The 25,334-nt window shown below is 41.4% G+C and overlaps 1 long non-coding RNA gene across 3 annotated transcripts; it reads right to left on the bottom strand.

Moving 5' to 3' along the window:
* On the bottom strand, positions 1-25,103 carry LOC124595418. 3 transcript variants are annotated; one of them, XR_006978205.1, is made up of 4 exons: positions 24,926-25,103; positions 18,772-18,979; positions 4,578-4,748; positions 1-340 (listed from the first exon to the last, which is right to left on the bottom strand). It is a non-coding gene; the product is annotated as an uncharacterized LOC124595418 (long non-coding RNA). The 3 variants fall into 3 exon arrangements; XR_006978206.1 differs by lacking the exon at positions 4,578-4,748; XR_006978204.1 differs by lacking the exons at positions 1-340; positions 4,578-4,748 and having other exon boundaries at positions 18,402-18,979.
* Between the last annotated feature and the right edge of the window lie 231 nt (positions 25,104-25,334).

Here is a 25,334-nt window from a genome sequence, read left to right as displayed (position 1 = left end):
TTTACACATACTCTTAAATATTTATTAATGTAATTGGAAAGAAGTGCGTAACATGGAGATTGGTTTGCATTTCATATGACAAGAGTTTCACTTTTTTGGTAACATTTTAACTGAGTAACTACTCTGAGAAATTTTGTGCGGTATGTCGTGTAGAGCTACTTGAAAGTTGTGTATGAACTGATATGAATAAGTAGCCCACTGGAAGCTCATTGCGAGTGTAGGAGACGAGCTTCTGCGATTTCACTGCCGTTCTTGGAGTTTCCCTGGAACAGAATCTCTCCAGATGGACAGTAGTCTACCGAAAGACCGTTGCAGTGATGAAGATCCACCGAGTTGAAATCTGCAACAACGAGATTGAAGAACAAGTGTTCATTCATTCGTAGATGCTATCTAGTTTTAAATACATAACCGCTTATGTTTCCTTATTCTTCTCAGAAGGTATATAGCTGTTTGAGAAATGTTTAAACAGCTAGAATTGTACGACGCTGTTACCTTAGCACGTTCATGTGACGGTGGTGTATCAGTTATTTGGTCTGCTGCAAACGCCACACACTCCAATGATTAATTTAAAGTCACGTTCCACTCAATTCTGCTTCACAACATCGCCATCTACTGAGTAGATTAGACATACATTTAGTCATTGTTATTTCTATCATTGTTACATATTTCAGCCTTAGCTCACATGGAAGGTAAAATTATCAGTTTCAGTCTATTACCAAATAATTTTGAAATAATCTGTTAAAAAACATAAAAAAGGGAAGGGTAATGAAGTCCAACATCTGTACACAAATAGATGAACACATTACACAGTAAACGGTAAACTGAATAGCCACAGAGAAATCCCCAAGTACCTATCAGTTAACATATGTGCAGCTTCAGCCTCATTGGCCGCGCGGGATAGCCGAGCGGTCTGTGGGCACCTAATCACGTTCCACGCAGCTCCCCCCGTCGTAGGTTTGAGTAATTCGTCGGGCATGGGTGTGTGTGTTTGTCCTTAGCGTAAGTTGGTTTTAGATTAGGTAGTGTGTAAGCTTAGGGATCGATTACTTCAGCAGTTTGATACCATAAGAGATTACCACAAATTTCCAATTACGTTGAAATTTTCGTAAGAACTTTCAGCATTGCAGCGCGTGAGCAATCGTAATTATCGAAATAATTATGAAAAATCTGCCTCGATTGCACCAACTACCTGGTGTTGACCTAGGTTTCTGCGTGGGTAAGGGCCTTCTTCAGAACAAATATATAACAGCTTGCCTAAATAAGCATAGTCAAAGTTTTTTTATTTTTTATATTTTTTAATTAATTTATTTATTTTTATTTTTTTACAAATACGCGGTACATAAGTACCAAGTCAGTAATATTACTTATCTCAACCCAACCCTGTGTGTGCTGCCTCGCCCCAGCCAACATACGATGGTCACAGGCTCTCCACCGAACTGAGGCACCGCAGGCTGCTCACATGCGCGGCTATCGAAATCACTGCGCATGCGCGCTCCCAGGAAATGCTCTTCTTATGCATGGGAGCGGGATTACAAAGTTAACACGGATCGGGACCTAACTGACTGCCAAAAGTTGCCGCACAAATAGCAAATTGAGCAAATGATAAAGCGATGACGCAGGAATTAAGACATATTTAATAGCAGCGCACAATAAACCTTGTGCACGGATGGTAAATCAGCCACAAGCTAATTTTCATAATGTTATAGCTGCAACTACTTCATATTTCATTTGTTTTGTAACTTACTATTCTAGTACCCCCTTTAATATTGTAATGCATTATATTTCACTTCATCATAACGTGCTGCCACCTGGCGACATCTCTGCTGACTTACGAGCCCATCTACTCAGTGCCAGTCAGTTTATTTGCTACCTCGATGTGGCTAACGTTGACCGACACTGTGACCAAACAATACTCTGTTATCGTATGTCATTCCCAGGTCACTATACTGATGTTTTTACAATATGGTTTGCAAACATACATTGTAAATATGTCTGTAAGGTGTGTTTTACAATGGAAGTTTTGTTGTGTATAGCTACTTGCAACTGGCTTTAGATTATACCAATGCAGCTTTATTGTATTTTGTTCAACAACTGACATATCCTTATGGATGGTCACCATGCAATGACTAAGTATCTTCTTTTAATTTAAACATCGCTTGTTTGTACCTTGATATGTATTCCTAACAGCTTTTACACAATGATTTTTGTTAATGCTATAGTACTCCAAAATATTACTCACTTATAACATTTTATAATAATTTCCTGATTTTAATATGAGCGTTATAGTGGTTTAAAGTAGTAATCAGTGTTTTCTACAATGCGATCTTGGCCAAATAAACGTTCTAAATGAGTTACAGCAGCGATATATTTTATCATACTAGGTGTTATACAGGTTGAAGCAGCTAAGATGTTCACCTAGCATTTTTCTTGAAGCCTTACCATGTGTAATTCTCTTTCCATTTAAATAGTGAAAAAGTATATTTTCGTAGCTATATTAACCACAGAGCTATCGGTATCAAATTCAACTATTTCAAATGGAAATATAGTAATTCCCGCTTCTCATATTAGTTACGATTCATATGATTTCAACAATGTTTGACACTTCAAAATCCTGTTAGTAGTTTCGGGGAAATTATGAAGTTTAAAATATGACAATTATCGGTTTCTAAGATGAAACTACTTGCTGTCTTACATAGAAGTTTGTGTAGGTACATGATACAGACGCGTCGGAGTGGTGGAGCAATCCAGTTTCTTCCCACTAGGAAAGAAAAGCATTATAGTGCAGAAAAGTTTAATTTAAAACTGATACCAATCACAGCAGCCTTCGAGTGGTTGGGGCAACACACCAAATCTGTTGCAATTCATGTTTTCAAGTACGTTTGGAATGAAGAGGCACCATTCGACATCGTTCCATATGCTGCAAGAAAGTCGATCACGCCTCCACAAGATAAACATGGCGGAATCGCCTCTATGTGCAGACTGCGGGATGCCAGACACGGACCAACACCGCCTTACACGTGGCGCGGCAGAAGACGTATGGCGCTTGGTGCGACAATTTTATCGTATTTTCTACGGGTGGCCCCGGAACACATTAGACCTCGGTTTCTACTGATATTTTAAACCTTCGTTGGTCCTTCCAGAGCACCAAATCATGCGAATGTGTAGGCCACATGATGACCTTCAAACCTCATCGGTTTATCAGGAAAGAGCTGACTGGAAACTTTTCTGGCCACAAGCGGTTACTAAGCCAAGCATCCATCGTGTTGGTACCACACGCATCTATGTATTGTTAGCAGTACGTCTTATAAAGAAACCGCTAGCACTTGGGTAAGATATTATGCACACAATCTAGTCGTTAAGGATTTTTTCAGTGAAGTATTGAACAATTACATAGTTTATAACAGACCCACACCAAAAGTTAACACATCATTGCCTTTGGTGATGAAATTGTCTCAGTCAGTGCGAATTATCAGCGGTTGCCCAGTAACGTATATTTAAAACTCCCAGCTTTCCATGTTTTGTAAAGGTAGCTTCACCGGTAAAGACAGTTCTTCGACGGAAGGACCGTTTTTTTTGAAGCTGTATCAACACCGAACGATGTACTTCCACGGGTATTATACAGTCTCGCTGTTTAATACGCTACTGAAGTGGCAACAACACCAATTGAAGGTGGTTGCGCGAAAACTGTGGACTGTCTTGCTCCAGAAGCACTCTCTGCAGTTAACATGTAGGTTATGAGCAACAACTGCCTCTCTTGCTCCACTCGTTGCAGGATTGCACCTTACCCCATCCTAGAATTCCTGTGTCCTTTCAATAACTTTTTGGCACAATCAATGATTGATCATTCTTGTTGGACGCTGTTACTCGACACATCTATGTGCGTGCAACTGACTCGTTCTCTTTGTGTTCCTTTTGAGTTATGCTTAAGGAAGTAGCACGTCAATTCTCTGTTTTGTAACAGAATAAAAGGAGCATTTCCTCAGTACCTGTTTTATATCGGTATCGTGGCGATGTAACACACTGTTTCCTCCCTATCCGACGTCACATATTTCGTTACTGTTATTCGGTATGACGAACTTAAGTTTTATATATTTCAATTATTCCGAAAACTCGTAATCGAAACGCTGCTTCATTTGTCTCCAAGAGACCTACCATAATGGCAGCAGAAATAACTATAGTTCCATTTCAAAATGTGTTGCTACTGATAGCTCTGCATTTACTCTGTCTATGATAAGGGACCATACTGCGTTTGTTGAGAATTTCACAATTCATCTGGACGAAAGAATCCATCTTAATCATTTCTACAAATATTTGAGGTACACTGTTTATCTGTCTCGTCCTGTAAACACACGTCGCACTGTTTCCACCATTTCGCCTCCCTTCAGCCGCCAAATGCTGACCGTGAAAAGGCATTCCACAACGAGGATTTGGAGCACAACCGTTTAGCTGCATCATAATATTCAGATTTCAACTATGTTTAAAGGATATATGAACCCTTTTACTCATTCCAAAGTCTATAAACTGAGAAAGCAAATTAAATGGACTAGAAAAAAATAAACTGCCTGCAAAACACTTACGTGTTCCAGTTTTGCACTCGCATTGCCACGAACGACATGGATGGCTGAATTTGTAGTACCTCTTGGTGGCCATATTCTGTCTGCAGTCATAAAGAGTTTCCTTGGGACAACTCCCCGAACAGCTCTCTTCGACAGAGTCCAGTGATACGGATATGGCAAGCACAGCAAACGCTACACAAAGAACACATTTGGCATTCACAAATCTTACTACACACTTTTCTGGTTTCTTTCTTTTACTTACACTTTAAGCAAAACACAATGTATTTCTCTCTAGCCATCCAGATATGTTTTGACACCTATGTGTCATCTCCTGTTGGTGTCGATTTATTTCTGTGAAGTATCATACGTAGATGGAGGTTGCTTTCTATACTATTTATTTATCTATTGATTTTTATTCTGACCATATTAGGACCTCAATGCCCTTTCTTACGCGCGACCTGGAAGAACACATGCAGAAATTTACGTATCAGTCACAATAGTAATAACTTTGGGCCTAAAATGTACAACATGTTCGTTTTGTTTAACTTGTTTGGATTGCTCACCTGGAATTACATTTCTAGTGAAAAAGGATGCTTACAGGTCGGCTTTATTGGTGCATTGTTATCGTTCTGGCAGCATGATCTTTACAAAGTAGCCATGGAAAAATATGCTTATTTTTTAATTAGTTTTTGTGCATAATGGCTGAGTAAGTACGAAAAAATTATTTCAAAAATAAGCAGTATCGTTTATGACTACTTAGTAGATGACATGCTGGTAAAACTATAAAAAGACACAATGACAGCTGACCCTGCAGAAATACATTTTCACAAGAGTTATAATTCCAGATGAGCAATCGAAAACAGAAAAATAACCACGAACGTTGCATGGTTTTTTCGCAGAAGTAAATAGAGACCAACAGAAGGTGAAACATAGGTGTCGAAACATGTACGGATACATAAACAATTTACATATTGTGTTTTGAACAATGCGGAGTTTAAAACCTCGAACTTAATTTGCAAACACAAAAGACGTCAGCAGTAGCTTCGAAACCGAGAAAGATCAGAGTTCACATTTCAAGTAGCAACAGATACATCGTATTTTCGAACTCATATGTCCATTATTCCGGAGATAGTGCTACCTATATCACAAACTGTAGTAGATTCAGATACAGTCCATAGTTCCGAATGCTACAGACACAGATTACAGGGAAAGTACACTATAATCCCTACGAAAGAAGTTTACGCCAGAATTCTCTTTCAGTGGCACCTACACCAGCTGAATGGCAGAAAGGATTGTGTAGTGCAAGGACTACAATACCTGGAACAGCGACTACCAGATAAAAACGTTTGGTGCAACGAGTCATAGCTTGCATCCTTTCCCGTCACTGGGTGAAATTATGTGTACGTCAGTGGATGCGGTTTACAGTACTAGCAGTGAAACATCCATATGTTATGATGGTTTTGGCGTCCATCTTTCTGTTGTAAATGGGTACCACAGTAGTGTTCAAATTCAAAAGTCATGTTAAATTCCATGAAACCATCCAGGTCAGAATGTTAAGTCAGCGAAGTGGGCATTGTTTCCAGCAGTGGAGTGCATTTCTCTTACGATCGTTCGTCCATACAAAATGCTATAAATATCGAAGACATGAGAAACTTTGACATTCGTCAGATAGCAATATTATATAACAAGTGTGGTGTGTATTGGAAAACGAATTGCTGGCCTTATTACTTCTGCAATCCTCTCTTCAGAATTGAGCATCGTTTCATTACGAATAATAACATGAAATCTCAGCCACTATCTTTAAATATTTATACACTTCGATTCAGCCGAAAATCTGAAACACCAGCTTAGGTGGGTGTTCATGACTAAAGAATCTTTCATAGCGCTAGTTCCTTGGTGATGTAGACTGGTCACGCAAAAGCAAGATGAGATTGATGGGATGTACCTAGTGACATGTAATTGAAAACACAGCTTTTACAGTCGATAGTAAGAAAATAAGTCTCTCTCCTTCGATAACTGCCAGCATTTTAATGATCTAATTTTCTTTGTATTTGATGGTGGATATATTATAAAAATTCATTTCAGCACAGTGAGGCTATACCCAGAGTTTAATTTCCTTTTAATCTAAAAAAAGATAGAAACAAATTTTTATTCCTGTTGAACTGTACCTACCAAGCCATCATGTGCCTCGCATTGAAACTTTAAGAAACTAACTACACTTTAGAATCCCCATCCATCCTCATGTTGCCAAGTCTTCGCCGAAGGATAGCTCGCCACTCAAACAGGAGAGGTATTATCTTAATCAATAGAAACCGAAGGCAATCTCTAAAACCTTTCTCCCATTTTCAAGATACAATTTATCCTATCAAACAGCTCCAAACCTTGGTATAAAACCCTGTAAACGGTAATCTTTGTCTCACAATGTAATATGTTAAACCAACTACCGGTATACACATTTACCTCCACTGTAGTGAAAGAATTTACCTGAAAACATCACCAGAAGATGCCTCATGACTTTGGCTCGGAGCTGAGCAATACCAACGGAGGACAGGCAGCACTAACATTTAAGTAGCGATAGTGCTGAACTCGCTGCTCTTCATATACTGCTAACTCAAGAATCGTTGAGGGTTATCAAGAAGGCCTACACAGAGAATGTATTTGTGTCTAACTTTCGTACGCTGCGCAACTACACTGAAATTGCAGTTACTTTCAATCAATGTTTGCTTCAGACAGAGACTGAGGGACCAAAATATTGTGCCCATTTGCTCAGTAGCGTTTTGGAATCCAATGCAGCACCAATTCTGCATGTCCTGGATTTGGCAAATCCTTGGCAGATTTCCAGAGGTATATGGCACCAAATACGGCAGAGGTGTACGCGCAGGTCATGCAATATCCGTAAATTGCGGACCGACTGTTTGCGAGTGCGAACAGGTACCCTATATCGTTCCACACACGTTAGATCGAGTTCACATCAGACGAATTCAGTAGGCAAGACATCTACGTGAGTTCACAATTATCCTACTCAAACTCGCGTAGCATGATTCTGGCCTCGTTACTTGGGCAGTTATCCTGCTAGAAAATGCCGTCACCGTAGGGTACGACGAATCATGAAGGGATTTGCGTATCCTGAAATGAGTATCGCTTTTGTGTAACAATAAAAGTCAATTATTCCACAGGGTGGCAGTTTTCTGTTCATCTAAGGTGCAGTCCTGATGATCTTGTGCCCATTTCACCGTCTGTCAATCACGTTCAGTAAATGTTCTCGACACTAGCGTGCGAACTGCCAACCTGCTTCCCCTTTTCTGAAAGGCTCCCCTAGGGCGCCTGGTCGTAAGAATATGCCTTTTCTCAAAGCTGTTTATGACCTTAATTTCCCATATGGTGCCAATACAGTCGTTAGAATGATTCCCCATTCGCCTCTGCTCCGCTTATACGGGGTGTCTCCCCTAAGTGTCCTCAGCCGGGTTTTCTGTGATGCTTCGGCAGATATTGGCAGTTACGTTTTTGCAATGTGTAGCTGGAGCCAAGCCAAAAAAATACGGCTCTTCGCATCTTTCAACGTCGACTGAAAGCCTCGGTATGTTCCCCGTTACAAAAAACACTGATCTTTAAAGCGGAATTCTACGCGCCTATTTCATAGAGCGGTTTCAAATCAGTCTAGAGCGATTATCGTTATATCAGTACGTATTAATATGAACAGTAAAGCTCGATGAATTACGAGTTCTTCAGCAGCGACTGAACAGTGCTGTTGCATGATGGTAGCAGTCAGTATGGGCCGAGGTAGGGCGTGAGTCGTTGCTGGAGTCCTGATTATTTCTTCAGTGTTACTGTTCTGTTGACACATATCGATAAAACGAATGTCGCACTACATTACTATGCGAACATTCTATCGAATGGACACGTAATATGCCCCTTTAAAAATAGTTATGTCTGTATCGCGGAAAAAACCGACGCTTTCCTCTGAAGCTGGGCATCGCATGAAACACGTGGGGAGCATAGTTTGCGCTGACTCAAGCTACACACTGCGGAAACGAAACTACGAATATCTCCAGAAACACCTGATAAAACATGCATTATGACTCTCAGAAGTGACATCTGATACACATTTCCTATGGTGTTAAGCGCCGGCGCGCCATCAGGTAGAATTCAGTTTCGTGGTGGGCAGTGGTCATAATGTTTTGCCTAATCTGTGTCTGTCTACTGGAATTTAACACAGTATTAAGGTAATATACTGGACAACCAGTATTACCGATATAAAATTAGTGAACATTGCCGCTACCGCAAGCAGGTGTTCTGTTTCACTTAAGATGGCTTTTGAAACAGTTTCGCTGTGTTTCTCAAAGATTTACAACAGCTCGTTTCTACGCCCGGGAGTTTATTAAGAAACTTACAAAATGGTTCAAATGGTTCTGAGCACCATGGGACTTAACATCTGAAGTCATCAGTCCGCTAGAACTTAGAACTACTTCAACTTAACTAACCAAAGGACATCACACACATCCATGCCCGAAGTAGGTTTCGAACTTACGACCGTAGCGGTCACGCAGTTCCAGTCTAAAGCGCCTAGAACGGCTCGGCCGCACCGACCGGCAAGAAACTTACAGAGATACAGGGTGTTTCAAAAATGACCGGTATATTTGAAACGGCAATAAAAACTAAACGAGCAGCGATAGAAATACACCGTTTGTTGCAATATGCTTGGGACAACAGTACATTTTCATGCAGACAAACTTTCGAAATTACAGTAGTTACAATTTTCAACAACAGATGGCGCTGGGTCTGGGAAACTCTATAGTACGATATTTTCCACATATCCACCATGCGTAGCAATAATACGGCGTAGTCTCTGAATGAAATTACCCGAAACCTTTGACAACGTGTCTGGCGGAATGGCTTCACATGCAGATGAGATGTACTTCTTCAGCTGTTCAATTGTTTCTGGATTCTGGCGGTACACCTGGTCTTTCAAGTGTCCCCACAGAAAGAAGTCACAGGGGTTCATGTCTGGCGAATAGGGAGGCCAATGCACGCCACCTCCTGTATGTTTCGGATAGACCAAAGCAATCACACGATCATCGAAATATTCATTCAGGAAATTAAAGACGTCGGCCGTGCGATGTGGCCGGGCACCATCTTGCATAAACCACGAGGTGTTCGCAGTGTCGTCTAAGGCAGTTTGTACCGCCACAAATTCACGAAGAATGTCCAGATAGCGTGATGCAGTAATCGTTTCGGATCTGAAAAATGGGCCAATGATTCCTTTGGAAGAAATGGCGGCCCAGACCAGTACTTTTTGAGGATGCAGGGACGATGGGACTGCAACATGGGGCTTTTCGGTTCCCCATATGCGCCAGTTCTGTTTATTGATGAAGCCGTCCAGGTAAAAATAAGCTTCGTCAGTAAACCAAATGCTGCCCACATGCATATCACCGTCATCAATCCTGTGCACTATATCGTTAGCGAATGTCTCTCGTGCAGCGATGGTAGCGGCGCTGAGGGGTTGCCGTGTTTGAATTTTGTATGGATAGAGGTGTAAACTCTGGCGCATGAGACGATACGTGGACGTTGGCGTCATTTGGACCGCAGCTGCAACACTAACCGAAACCCGAGGCCGCTGTTGGATCACCTGCTGCACTAGCTGTGCATTGCCCTCTGCGGTTGCCGTACGCGGTCGCCCTACCTTTCCAGCACGTTCATCCGTCACGTTCCCAGTCCGTTGAAATTTTTCCAAACAGATCCTTTATTGTATCGCTTTTCGGTCCTTTGGTTACATTAAACCTCCGTTGAAAACTTCGTCTTGTTGCAACATCACTGTGTTCTAGGAGGTGGAATTCCAACACCAGAAAAATCTTCTGTTCTAAGGAATAAACCATTTTGTCTACAGCACACTTGCACGTTGTGAACAGCACACGCTTACAGCAGAAAGACGACATACAGAATGGCGCACCCACAGACTGCGTTGTCTTCTATATCTTTCAAATCACTTGCAGCGCCATCTGTTGTTGAAAATTGTAACTACTGTAATTTCGAAAGTTTGTCCGCCTGAAAATGTACTGTTGTCCCAAGCATATTGCAACAAACGGTGTAATTCTATCGCTGCTCGTTTAGTTTTTATTGCCGTTTCAAATATACCGGTCATTTTTGAAACACCCTGTACATAGCGCCAAACGAAGATTTTGTCTAATATATGTCTGAAAATGCTAAACAGCTACTCTGTTTCGAGACATTATCATTACTGAGACGTCCGACAACGTAGCTGAGTGGACAGCGCGCCGTGTTGTGATTTCGGGGAGCCCAGGTTCGATTCTGGCTGGGTTGGAGATTTTCTCCGCTCAGGGACTGGATGTTTGTGTCGTCTTCATCATCATCGTTTCATCCTCATCAACACGCAAGTCGCCAAAGTGGCGTTACCTCAGAAGAGTTGCACCCGGCGATCGGCTCTACCTGCCGGGAGGCCCTCGCCACACGACATTTCATTTCATTATTGAGATAGGCGAAATAACCTCAAGTCTTAAGAAAGAATAATTCAAATTCCAAAGAAAGCTGGTACTGACAGGTGTGAATATTACCATGGTGGCAAAATACTAACACAAAATCTTTTCAGAAGACGGGATCAACTTTAGCAAGGCGACCTCATGATTCCGAACATGAAAGGGAATCTGTGGTTGAGAAGAGAGTTATATAGGATTGTGGCCTATCTCAGATGTTACTCGACCTACGCGTTGAGGAAGCAGTAAAGGAAACCAAGGAATGTATTGGAGTAGGAAAGTTTAGGTAGAAGAATTAAAAATTTGAGTTTTGTCAATGACATTGCAAATTCGGTCAGAGTCAGCAAAGGACGTAGAAGAGAAGTTGAGCGGAATGGACAGCGTCGTGAAGGCAATGTCAACAAAAGCAAAACGACGATAACGGAATTTAGTCGAATTAAATCAGGGGTTGCTGAAGGAATTAGATTAGAAAACTAGACACTAAATGTAGTAGACGAATGTTGTTATTTAGGCAGCAAAATTATTGATGATTGCCGAAATAGGGAGGATATAAAAGGTAGACTGGTAATGTTTGCGTTAACATCGAATATAGGTTTACGTGTAAGTCAGTTTTCTCGAAGGTATTTGTATGGAGTGAAGCCACCAGTGTTTGGAAGTGATACAACTACCATAGACAGTTTAGACAAGAATGGAGGCTTTTGAAAAGTGATGATACAGAATAATCCTGAAGATTAGATAGGTAGATCGTGTTGCTAAACAGGAGTTACAGAATAGGATTGGAGACACTAGAAATTTGTGGCACAATTTGACGAAAAGGAAGGATCGGTTGATAGAATACATTCTGAGATATTATGGGATCACCAGTTTGGTATGGTACTGATGTGGGGAAATATAGGGAGGGGGGGTGAATAAATATCGTCGAAATATACCAAGCGATTAACGCAACAAGCATGTTGCAGTTAGTTATTAATAGGGAGCGTACCTGTGGTGTAGGGGTAGCGTCTTTGATTCATAATCAAAGCGTCTTCGGTTCCGGGTTTGATCCCCGCCACTGCCTAAATTTTGATAAATAATCGGCATTAGCGGCCGAAGACTTCCGGCATAAGAAGTCAGCCTCATTCTGCCAACGGCCTTGTCAAAGAGGGCGGAGGAGCGGATAGAGGTTCAGGGCACTCTCTTGTCCTAGGGGTGGGAATTTGCCCCTAAAGGCGGAAGAATCAGCAATGATCAACGACATGAGGATGCAGAAGGCAATGGAAACCACTGCATTAAAGACACGTATCGTATATCCACAGGACATGTGGCCTGTAAATGAAGAAGTGTCATGATGATCTATCCATTGGCAAAAGATTCCGGAATAGTCCCCCATTCGGATCTCCAGGAGGGGACTGCCAAGGGGGAGGTTACCATGAGAAAAAGATTGAATAATCAACGAAAGGATAACGTTCTACTAGTCGGGGCGTGGAATGTCAGAAGCTTGAACGTGGTAGGGAAACTAGAAAATCTGAAAAGGGAAATGCAAAGGCTCAATCTAGATATAGTAGGGGTCAGTTAAGTGAAGTGGAAGAGAGAAAGGATTTCTGGTCAGATGAGTATCGGGTAATATCAACAGCAGCAGAAAATGGTAAAACAGGTGTAGGATTCGTTATGAATAGGAAGAAAGGGCAGAGGGTGTGTTACTGTGAACAGTCCAGTGACCGGATTGTTCTGATCAGAATCGACAGCAGACCAACACCGACAACGATAGTTCAGGTATACATGTCGACGTCGCAAGCTGAAGATGAACAGATAGAGAAAGTGTATGAGGATATTGAAAGGTAATGCAGTATGTAAGGGGGGGGGACGAAAATCTAATAGTCATGGGCGACTGGAATGCAGTTGTAGGGGAAGGAGTAGAAGAAAAGGTTACAGGAGAATATGGGCTTGGGACAAGAAATGAAAGAGGGGAAAGACTAATTGAGTTCTGTAACAAGTTTCAGCTAGTAATAGCGAATATCCTGTTCAAGAATCACAAGAGGAGGAGGTATACTTGGTAGAGATGTCAATTAGATTACATCATGGTCATACAGAGATTCCGAAATCAGATACTGGATTGTAAGGCGTACCCAGGAGCAGATATAGACTCAGATCACAATATAGTAGCGATGAAGAGTAGGCTGAAGTTCAAGACATTAGTCAGGAAGAATCAATACGCAAAGAAGTGGGATACGGAAGTACTAAGGAATGACGAGATACGTTTGAAGTTCTTTAACGCTATAGATACAGCAATAAGGAATAGCGCAGTAGGCCGTACAGTTGAAGAGGAATGGACATCTCTAAAAAGGGCCATGACAGAAGTTGGGAAGGAAAACATAGGTACAAAGAAGGTGGCTGCGAAGAAACCATGGGTAACAGAAGATATACTTCAGTTGATTAATGAAAGGAGGAAGTACAAACATGTTCCGGGAAAATCAGGAATACAGAAACACAAGCCGCTGAGGAATGAAATATATAGGAAGTGCAGGAAAGCTAAGACGAAATAGCTGCAGGGAAAATGTGAAGACATCGAAAAAGATATGATTGTCGGAAGGACAGACTCAGCATACAGGAAAATCAAAACAACCTTTGGTGACATTAAAAGCAACGGTAGTAACATTAAGAGTGCAACGGGAATTCTGCTGTTAAATGCAGAGGAGAGAGAAGATAGGTGGAAAGAATACATTGAAAGCCTCTATGAGGGTGAAGATTTGTCTGATGTGATAGATGAAGAAACAGGAGTCGTGTTAGAAGAGATAGGGGATCGAGTATTAGAATCGGAATTTAAAAGAGATTTGGAGGACTTACGGTCAAATAAGGCAGAAGGGATGGATAACATTCCATCAGAATTTCTAAAATCATTGGGGGAAGTGGCAACAAATCGACTATTCACGTTGGTGTGTAGAACATATGAGTCTGGCGACATACATTCTGACTTTCGGAAAAGCATCATCCACACAATTCCGAAGACGGCAAGAGCTGACAAGCTCGAGAATTATCGCACAATCAGCTTAACAGCTCATGCATCGAAGCTGCTTAGAAGAATAATACACAGAAAAATGGAAAAGAAAATTGAGAATGCGCTAGGTGATGATCAGTTTGGCTTTAGGAAAAGTAAAGGGACGAGAGAGGCAATTCTGACGTTACGGCTAATAATGGAAGCAAGGCTAAAGAAAAATCAAGACACTTTCATAGGATTTGTCGACCTGGAAAAAGCGTTCGACAATATAAAATGGTGCAAGCTCTTCGAGATTCTGAAAAAAGTAGGGGTAAGCTATAGGGAGAGACGGGTCATATACAATATGTACAACAACCAAGAGGGAATAATGAGAGTGGACGATCAAGAACGAAGTGCTCGTATTAGGAAGGGTGTAAGACAAGGCTGTAGCCTTTCGTCCCTACTCTTCAATGTGTACGTCGAGGAAGCAATGATGGAAATAAAAGAATGGTTCAGGAGTGGAATTAAAATACAAGGTGAAAGGATATCAATGATACGATTCGATGATGACATTGCTATCCTGAGTGAAAGTGAAGAAGAATTAAATGATCTGCTGAACGGAATGAACAGTCTAATAAGTACACAGTATGGTTTGAGAGTAAATCGGAGAAAGACGAAGGTAATGAGAAGTAGTAGAAACGAGAACAGCGAGAAACTTAACATCAGGATTGATCGTCACGAAGTCAATGAAGTTAACGAATTCTGCTACCTAGGCAGTAAAATAACCAATGACGGACAGAGCAAGGAGGACATCAAAAGCAGACTCGCTATGGCAAAAAAGGCATTTCTGACCAAGAGAAGTCTACTAATATCAAATACCGGCCTTAATTTGAGGAAGAAATTTCTGAAGATGCACGTCTGGAGTACAGCATTGTATGGTAGTGAAACATGGACTATGGGAAAACCGGAACAGAAGAGAACAGAAGCATTTGAGATGTGGTGCTATAGACGAATGTTGAAAATTTGGTGGACTGATAAGGTAAGGAATGAGGAGGTTCTACGCAGAATCGGAGAGGAAAGGAATATGTGGAAAACACTGATAAGGAGAAGGGACATGATGATAGGACATCTGCTAAGACATGAGGGAATGACTTCCATGGTACTAGAGGGAGCTGTAGAGGGCAAAAACTGTAGAGGAAGACAGAGACTGGAATACGTCAAGCAAATAATTGAGGACGTATGTTGCAAGTGCTACTCTGAGATGAAGAGGTTAGCACAGGAAAGGAATTCGTGGCGGGCCGCATCAAACCAGTCAGTAGACTGGTGACCGAAAAAAAAAATTTAGTAGATGAAGAGGCTTACACGAGATGGAGTTACGCGGAGAGCTGCGTCAAATCAGTCTTCGAGATGAAGACCAGAGCAACAAGAAGTTTCAAATAGACAAATAATAAACTCAGTTGCATATGTTAATTTCCAGACGACGATTATCTTTCCTGTAAACTGTACAAATCGTGAAATAAGCAACCGGAAACAGGAAAGATGTTGTATACGAGCAGATATAATTAGAAGGTTTCGTTTTCTGGATGTATGACACTATTATCTCAATAACAGCTGTTACGCAAGAGTCCATAAGCAACGTCTCTCAGTATTAAAAATATTAAAGAGTTCAAAAAGGAGCTCACAAGGAACACTATGTGTCACGAATTTCGATCTTATGCTACACTATCGTCAACTATTTGCCTCGGGTGAATATAATCAAGCAAGTCCAGTATTTCGCTACAGAGGAAAGAGTTCGAATCAAACCACTTACGAGCATATGAAAGAGAGATTATACTGCAATTACTGTACTGTGGGAATCCAAAGATGAAGAAATCGATTCCCGTTTCGTACACTCGCGTGGAGTTTTATCAAAGGCCTCAATTATATTTCAACGAGCTAGACGCATGGCTTCCGAGGATATCACGAAGGATGAAGTACAGTGACAAATCGTGGCAGACGGCTCAGGCAGATAAAATTTACATTTCTGAAAGACGACAGTAGTAAAAGTTGATGGATTCACGACACTGCATCTTGAATGAAATCAGGAACCAGAATAACATGCTAGAACCACACTTACAGCAAAATTTTAAGGAAGTACAGTGAACGAGCGAGGTCGCACGCTAGTTAAAACAATGGACTTGCACTGGAGAAAAGTACAATTCTCCCTCCGTCAGTGGAGGTTTTGGTTCCCTGTTTTTCCCATACTCCCTTAAGGTAATTAGCAAGACTGGTAATTTGAAAAAAATACGTAGATTCACTTTGTCATTTTTACTTAACCGAAGCTTCAGCTCTCTCTATAACGAATTCACCGTCAATGATGCCTTAAACCCTAGTTCACACAAATTCAGCATCGCTTGAATACCTCAGCTAAGGGGGCTTGCTTTTCTGATTCCCATGTGTACGGAGAAAAAAGAACCTTATTTTCAAAGAAAACAAGTCCCTGGCACGGCGAAACAAGTACCTGTTATTCCATACCTTGAAAGACTTCATCTGCTTGATGTTCAAGTAGCCAACACACATTACATACACTCAAGAGAGTCTTCTTGCTTCACACAGTGAATAATTGTTGCATTTATGTAAGCCTACTCATTCTCAGAATCCTTTAATAACCTGCGCACCTGAGGCTAAGGGTGAAGACTCTACTAGTTCATCATATGTCAGATATCTGCCGTCACTTTATCACTTACCGCAAGCGTGTTTCTCTTCACAGGTCATGAGCCTAAGGCTTTTCCTGTTCGTAATTATATTTCAGCTATTCTATGTGCTATTTTGAGTACCTGTATACCAACAATCCAAAAGAAGGTCCAACCTGCTCTTATACACCAACAAGGCATTTAGGTTGGTAACACTGTTTTAAGAAACTGCAGAGGAAACTAAGTTCAGTAATTGTAGTGTCACGAATTGTCGGTGACAAACTCCACCTGTAACCACCGATCCAATGAATGAACAAATATTTTTCCAACTTGTTTTGCATGTTGATACATGTGTTTGTTATACGCCTACGGATACCGTATTTTCTCTCTTTTTACGCAACGGCTGTTCACGAGGAGAACCTATGACGCCTTTGAAATGGAATATTTGGTCACATCCAGAAGAACACCTATGGCCCTCAATCGTCCCTAGAAAAGACAAGGGCACATATTGTCCCTGATTACTCCGTGCGACTTCAATCGTAATTTTTATTGATGTTGCATTTGTAATTGGTTTTAATGATTTGAAATCTTCACGAAATTGTCTCATTCATTCTAATGTGTAAGGCTTCTAATATACAAATGCTCTGGATTTGAGTATATTGAATTGAATGTAGAAGACGGAAATCAAATTAATGTTATAAGTTGTTACCAGACTTTGGAGTCTGGAAAGGCATTTTTGCCTCGCACGGCTTAGATTAAAGGCTTATTGATGAAAACCCAGACAAGTGTTACATAGAAAATTTTTATTTACTCGCTTTTGAACGCGATCTATAAGTTTTGTGACACTCGGCAGCTATTTACAGATAGTTATGAACGACGAAAGGAATCGAATAATGCCAGTCGTGGTCCCTGCTCTACGTATCCTAATTCATTTTCCTTCTGACGATGTATAAAGCTGTATCTGTTAAGCGAAGTAAAATTAAGATTATCTGACATCAACTATGAAGCAAAGATATAGAAAAAGACACATTATGAATATTTAACACCTCGTAGCAATGAAGCTCCTGATGCATTATGACACCGAGCACATATATGAATATATTCATCTCGTAACTAGACAGCGTCAAAGTGACTTCTAAATTTTAAGAGGTAATTATCGTCTGTTTGCCAAGCATTCAAATGGTTTAAATGGCTCTAAGAACTATGTGACTTAACATCTGAGGTCATCAGCCCCTAGACTTAGAACTACTTAAACCTAACTGACATCACACACATCCATGCCCGAGGCAGCAGCAGCGCGGTTCCGGACTAAAGCGCCTAGAACCGCTCGGCCACAGGGGCCGGTACCAAGTATTATTAAATGCTTATCTACAGAGGCTTCTGAATGTGGAAGATAATGTTGCGACGTATGGCTGGGCTCCAAAATAAGGTATTCCTCTCTAAGATTGGTCACTACACTTTATGAGCTAAACATTTTGGTTCTGACAATTAAATAGATAATTGACACTATATTTCTCTTTGCAGTAATTGCCGCCGGCCGAAGTGGCCGTGCGGTTAAAGGCGCTGCAGTCTGGAACCGCAAGACCGCCACGGTCGCCGGTTCGAATCCTGCCTCGGGCGTGGATGTTTGTGATGTCCTTAGGTTAGTTAGGTTTAACTAGTTCTACGTTCTAGGGGACTAATGACCTCAGCAGTTGAGTCCCATTGTGCTCAGAGCCATTTGAACCATTTTTTTGCAGTAATTGCCATTTAGATCAAACTTTATTTCACTGACTTCACTTTAAAAGTTTCTGTTGAATTAGTTTTATAAGACTAAATGAAATTCTCATGAAGATATAAAATTATCAGTCCATTCACACATTAGCTATTTTTGCATTTGTTGTGACAGAAAAATCATATACATCAGACATCTGCTGTCATCTCAAGCCTTAGAGTTGAGCACACTCTTCGTCGGATGGCACGGTCACTGAACATGTGTGCTAATTCTGAATTCAGTATCTCAGAGAGTGAAGTATGCGCCACAATTGTAAATATTTGTTCTATGAAGAATAAAGACTGAGAACATTGAGATTTTAGTCAAGTGTTCTTAACATTTTACTAACTTTTCTTAGAGATTAGATACACAAGTCCTCTTAGTTAGTCGAGACACTGTCTGTGAAACGAAAAGACAGAGGACAGTCAGTTGCTGAGTTATTGTTCTCCTCTCGTGTCACTCGGAGCTCTCGGAGCTCACGGTGTCCCAGTCGTCGCGTGGTGGACAGTAGTCTACCGGAAGGCCATTGCAGTGATGAAGGTCCGCCGAATAGAAAGCTAAAACAAGAAGAATAAGAGTGCCATTTTCAATGATTGATGCTGAGTAATATTGCCAGTAAGTACAATATGTAGCCAACTTCCATACAGTTGGCTCTAAGAAATAATTACACTAGAGTTTGTACAACATCATCAACCTTCTGTGGCATAAACAGATTGTGTACATGGAAACACACGAAGGATTAACGCTACCCAAATGTAAGATTATTTGAAAGTATTTGCATCAACGGTAAGCTAACATTTTGTCTACATGTTTGATGCAAATATCTTGCAATGCCCTGCACATGATCTCTTACATCTCTTACATTCAGAGCAAACGCTGCAGTAACATTCTGTAACTGTTGCGGCATGTAATCAGACACATCATGGATATGTTACTTTGTATTCTGCCTCTGTATGTTTTTTTTTTTTTTTTTTTTTTTTTTTTTTTTTTTTTTTTTTTTTTTTTGCGAATCCACGAAAGGTCAACATTAGCTGTTGCAACTCCGTGACGAACCCATTTAAATTGATGCACAAGCTTGCAAGATGATGCAGATGTTGATACACTGGACCAACATTCGAGGGGACTGTATTTCAAGATTTTGCTCGTCATCCAAGTTTTTAGGTTTCCTGTGCTTCCCGCTGTTAAGGTGGCAGCCGAGATAAATGCTTTGAAAAGAATATAATCGATTTTCTGCTTCGTCGATTAAATACATCTCTCATCGGTGCGGGGGGAAATATTTCAAGCAAAGATGTAGGCTAAAAACGCATGTCACTTTACGACGAATTGCTGAAAATTCCTCACCGCGTTTGCTGTTTTATGGCATATAGCTTTTGCTGAGTGCCCCCAGTACGTTGAGCTTAAAATCTCCGTTGTGCCACTTAGGTGTTCTCATTGACCTCATTATGTAGGAGCTGACGTCGCATTTTATATAGAATGTTGCACCTGGTGTTTGTCCGATTTAATAAGCATGGTTTCCCCATTCAGCACGTTATCCATGGTGTCTTTCTGGTCGTCGAAGTTGTATGCTGTTTCCGGAACTCCATAAGAATCGACACTGTTGGTCTTATTTGTACGCTCTGTCTCGAAAATTTTAATTAGTCGTGGCTGATACAGTTTGGTACACTCACTCTGATTTTGAATTGATCACCTAAATATGTCAGAGTGGTCCTTTTTAGGTATTACTGCCTTACACCTTCTGAACGTATCCAAAGTGTATTACAGTATCTGTTAACCAACTACATATGTAACTTATTAAGGTAAACAATAGTTGACTCCATAAATGGATACCTAACCACATCCATCCTTACACGGTTACTATCAGTGACTCCATCATTGGCTCCTCACAACACAGGCGAACTACAGCATAACTTCAACGTCTAAATGTGAATATCACCTACCCGTCCTTCTCCAGATCTGCTCCCACAGACCCAACGACGCCCATTATCCATCCAACTACTCAGCAAGACTTACCCCACATCAGTTCTATGCGGAATGGTATCCCACAGAGCCCTAATCAATACTAATTTCGAAAGCCAGAACTATAACGACCATCATTATGCCGACAGCCAGAGCAAGACTGACTTCCTACAAATTACAGATACAATGACCAAACCTATCCCTACTTGACCCATCTACTATAACCGTATTACACATGCTCTAGCCCTCTCACTTTCTCTCTCTCCCTCTTTCTCCTTCTGTGGAGAGAGCATTCCACCATGCCACTCCACGGACTGCCCTAACAACGAACTCATAATTACTTAGAAGCAAACGTATGTCGGGAGTGGAATATACGCGCACTAAAAAGAACGAAACACTGATAAACTCAAATAAGTAGTAGATATCAGTGCATCCCCTTTCACAAAGTAAACCCACCTCTCCAAATCCATATCCTACCTTCCACTCCAGTACACCTCACCTTCACTTTGCATTATATCTGAAAAGCAAATGCGCTGTCTCACGAGACCTCCAATTTGATAACTCCGTGGATCTCGACGTACTCTGCCTGATCAAAAGTAGTCTGACACCATTACATAAATCGAAATTGGCCGCTAGATGGCACCAGAGACGGACCAGCCAGTTTAAATGAAGGTGTGGAGTATTGTACATGGACTAGTCACGGGACGTAGCCGGAGTAATAACTCCAGGGGTCATTCAATCCTTATAAAGCTGCCCATATCGACTGTTAGTAATGTCGTTGTGAACTGGAAACGCGAAGGAACAACCGCAGCCAAACCAAGCCCAGGCGGAGATAATGTACTAACGGAAAAGGGCCATCAAGCATTGCGTGAGGTAGCAGACATTGTGAAATGAATCCAAAGGGCTACCAACACTCCAGCGAGCACAATGTCTGTGCGCATGGTGAAAACAAAGTAGGGTACGAAGCTCGAGCAACGCCAGCAGGAATTGAGAATGAAGCTATTACAATGACAGCTACTTGTGCTGGCGAAACGTCGGAGAAATCATCAAACAAACGTCAGCCGAAGAACCCGTTAAGGAATCCAAAACGCAATTTGTCAACAAGTGGCTACGAAATATTTAATAATTCTGAGCTCCCCATAAGCCATACGTTCTGTGGCTAGTGCTAAGCAACGCTGTGAGTGATTTAAACAGGGCCGTCACTGAGCAGTAAATGACTGAAAACGAATGACCTGGAGTGATGAATCACGCTATACCCTGCACCAATCCGATGGATTTGGGAATGTCTGGAGAACGTTACCTGCCCTGAAGTGTAGCGCCAAAACGAAATATGGAAGGGACGGTGTTATGATAGAGCGGTTTACAGTGTGATCCCTCTACTGCACTTCAGAAAACGTAAAATGCACAATGATATTAAAAGTTTTTACACTACTGTACAGAGTAGACTAAAATTTCGGAGACGACGATTGTATCATAATGACAATATAATGTTTATAGTGAGGTCCCCTTATTGAACTTAAGCATTTTTTACAATGTTGTGAACTGCGAACAGTAGACCAACAGTTCGGAGACGATGACTGTTTCAGAATGACAATGCACCGTATCACAAAGCAGTATCTGTAACGCAATTGTTTGTGGACGATATCATTTTTTAAATGAGCTGGTCTGCCCAGAGATCCCACCTGAGGCGAAAGGAACACATTTGGGAAGAGATAACACGTCATCTTTGTTTCAGACCTCAGAGTCCAACATCGCTACCTTATTTGGTTCGGCTCTTCAGGAAGAAAGGGACACTAGTGGCGCCAGCATTCAGGCATTCAAAGGTGAAGGGTGGGCACACCTCATAATCCCTAGTACGTGTCCAGTCAACTAGCGTATGTCAATGCAGAAAGATAGATATTCCATTTCTCGCATAAAACTCTCAGTACTTACACAGCACTGTAGAAATAGGACTAAATGGACCTATAATAGCAGAAGACATAACGTAAGTATTCGCTAGGAAGTCAGACATTACACCAGGTTACAACCCATTGTCGTAATACGGGACCCATGTCTTTTTTATTTATTTTTTTCTCTCTCATCGGTCTCCTTATTGAAACCACAGTGAATTTCAAAAATGCTTTACTTACAACCTATGGGTTTTCCTTCCAGCTAGTTCTCTACGTAGTTGCAGCTCCTACTTCGAATTTTTCGTAGTGGTACCAACTTTCCAACACTCTCGTAACAGAAGGCAACCACCGTGATTTCCACAATTTCCAACGCTGGTTTGCAGCTTGGTGTCTGTTCCAAACCGCTGTTATCATAGGCCGCGGTTTATGTGAGCGAACGGAGGAAAATCAATGGGAGCAACGTCGCAGCTGTATGATGGGTTATCAAACACTTCCCATCGAAAACGCTAAGGAGTTTTTTCGATTGCCACGGAGTTTGCAGGCGAAAATTTTCATCAAGGAGGAAAGCTATGACAGTTACGTTATGTGGGATGCATCAAATCAGGCGGAACACTTCCACAGGCACCTGCCGCTTGGCGGGAGGCACTACCTATCTCATCAATTTTGTGTGTTCACTGTGCACACGAAACTGAAAAGTGTGGGGTGAAGCGATAGGCAGGCACAGTAGAGACACTGCACAACACATCTGTGGAAATCTTCACTGGATTTTCTCCAGTTTTAATTTATTGACCGATCAGAGGCTGAAAAAAAAAATCTTCCAATCATCTACCACGAAACCACTTCTATCCCTGACAGTAACAACCGGAACACAATTTATCAAAAGAGGAAGTGGAAAAGAGGTACAACTTTTCCTAAAACCTTACAAAACACATTCTCAGGCCTTGTCTTGGCCTGACATTTAATTCTCAAAACCAACATCACCTAGTGAAACCAGCTACACCTAACGCCATACCTGCTTATTCCCAACACGTTGCCTTCATGCTAACTACTCCGTAGACGGCGAAGTCGTTCACCTTATCTACCTTATCTCGCGTCAGATACAGTACATAAAATAAAATTCATGTTTTCCTTAGCCTATGTGATCCGAGTCGAAAAGTGTGCCTAATAAAGTCGTTCCTCCATCACATTCTACGTAACTCAGTCACACGTCCATATTTTATCCTGTTAATGGGATGACCTAAGATGTGTCCCTTCCTCTCTCCTTAATATCCTATACACTGCAGACATTCAGAAATCGCCAGTCTCGACCTATCTTTTTTAGTATACTGATGACCTACCAAACTGTTGCAATCTCCCATGCTTCTCTCCAACAGCAGACGCTTAAACACATCACAACATCAACAAAAACAGTTAACGTCTGCTATCGAGTTCATAGTGAACAGTTATGTACAAAAGATGACCGGATGAAACGGAACGAAAACGGATCGAACGCAGCAAACAGTTATTATCTACTATAGAAAACAGAATGTGTACAAAACACAGTGTTTCTTAAACAGTGGTTATAAACTGAAAAATTGCGTGCTAACTAATGCCTAAGTGACGAATCGTTTGTAAAATATGTTTTAGTCTTTATTAAAGTGTAGAAATCGTTTACTATAATTACCAGCGTCAATTTGTTTGTAACAAATCAGATGTGCAACAATTGGTGCAACTGCTATAGGAATAAGGTTCTTCAGAATGAAGTATTGACGAACTGTCAGACGAAACTAAGAAAGTAGGCACTGCGGAGTTAGGAAAATCGGTCTGTATATATTTCTAACGAAAAAAAGTACCGTAGTTCAACTTTCACTCTGTCCCTTTTCGTATACACCTTTCAATAAGGAGAGCACCACGCATTGTCTCCTTCCATCTGTTAAATTTGGAGGATGTTCTTTAACGACCTGCTCATCGCATTGAACCATAGGGTAACGGGTGGGTGTTGAGAGCTGATTTCCAGTAAAAGTTTTCGTTCAGTATCGCCTAATTTGTTTTTCTCCAGCGGGACATAGCTTTTTAAACGTTTACGAACATTCTTACGCGGCTATAAGTGTTCATGGTGGGTGTGACGAACACCAAAAGTGCGTTTTTTCAGAACATTCAGTCGCCGAAATGGAATATGCAGCCATGGCGGTCACTGTTACTAGAAATGAAAGGGTACTTACTCCTTTTCAGCTCCTTTGAAGAAAGTGTAGCTGTTTCCTTACAATACATGGAACAAAAGTTCGTTTATCTCCGTTCAGGACTGTCATATATTTGAGCCGAACAGAATTAAGGGGTTGCTTTTAATGCCAGAGGTGGCTTTACGCCTTGATGTGTTCGTACCAGTATTATCTGTTTCTACAACTCCTTTTACGTATGCTGAATACAAAAAAAAAGTTCAAATGTGTGTGAAATCATATGGGAGTTAACTGCTAAGGTCATCAGTCCCTAAACTTACACACAACTCAACCTAAATTATCCTAACGACGAACACACACACCCATGCCCGAGGGAGGACTCGAACCTACGCCAAGACCAGCCGCGCAGTCCATGACTGCAGCGCCCGAGACCGCTCGGCTAATCCCGCGCATCTGCTGAATACAAAACTATAATTTTTAAAATTCTTTATTAGGTACTTACGTGTGTTATTCTTGCACTCGCACTGCCTCAAACGACACGGGTGGCTGAACTTGTAGTACTTGCGGCTAAACACGTGCTGCTTGCAGACGTGAAGTATCAGCGGCGGGCAGCTCTCTGGGCAGTACTCCTCGTCACTGGGTCGTGAATGACACGTAGTCGCCAGCAGGGCAAGCCCTGCGTAGAGAACACAATGTAACGGCGTTGGTGCGGCACATATGCACACAAATCCTTACGTGAAATATGCCGTTAGCTCAGCTTCTTACTTTCTGATATAAAGTATACACTTTAAAAAGGTTAATGATTTCTCTTTCACGGCTGCGTAGGCATCACAAAAGGCCACCAAACACTAGGAATCTAGCCCGAAGATGTCTTAGGCAAAGACTTCTCTGCCGGCAGCTATAATTACAAA

The sequence above is a fragment of the Schistocerca americana genome, chromosome 2, assembly GCF_021461395.2.
Source record: "Schistocerca americana isolate TAMUIC-IGC-003095 chromosome 2, iqSchAmer2.1, whole genome shotgun sequence".
NCBI lineage: Eukaryota > Metazoa > Arthropoda > Insecta > Orthoptera > Acrididae > Schistocerca > Schistocerca americana.
This window is presented reverse-complemented; position numbering and strand designations above follow the sequence as displayed.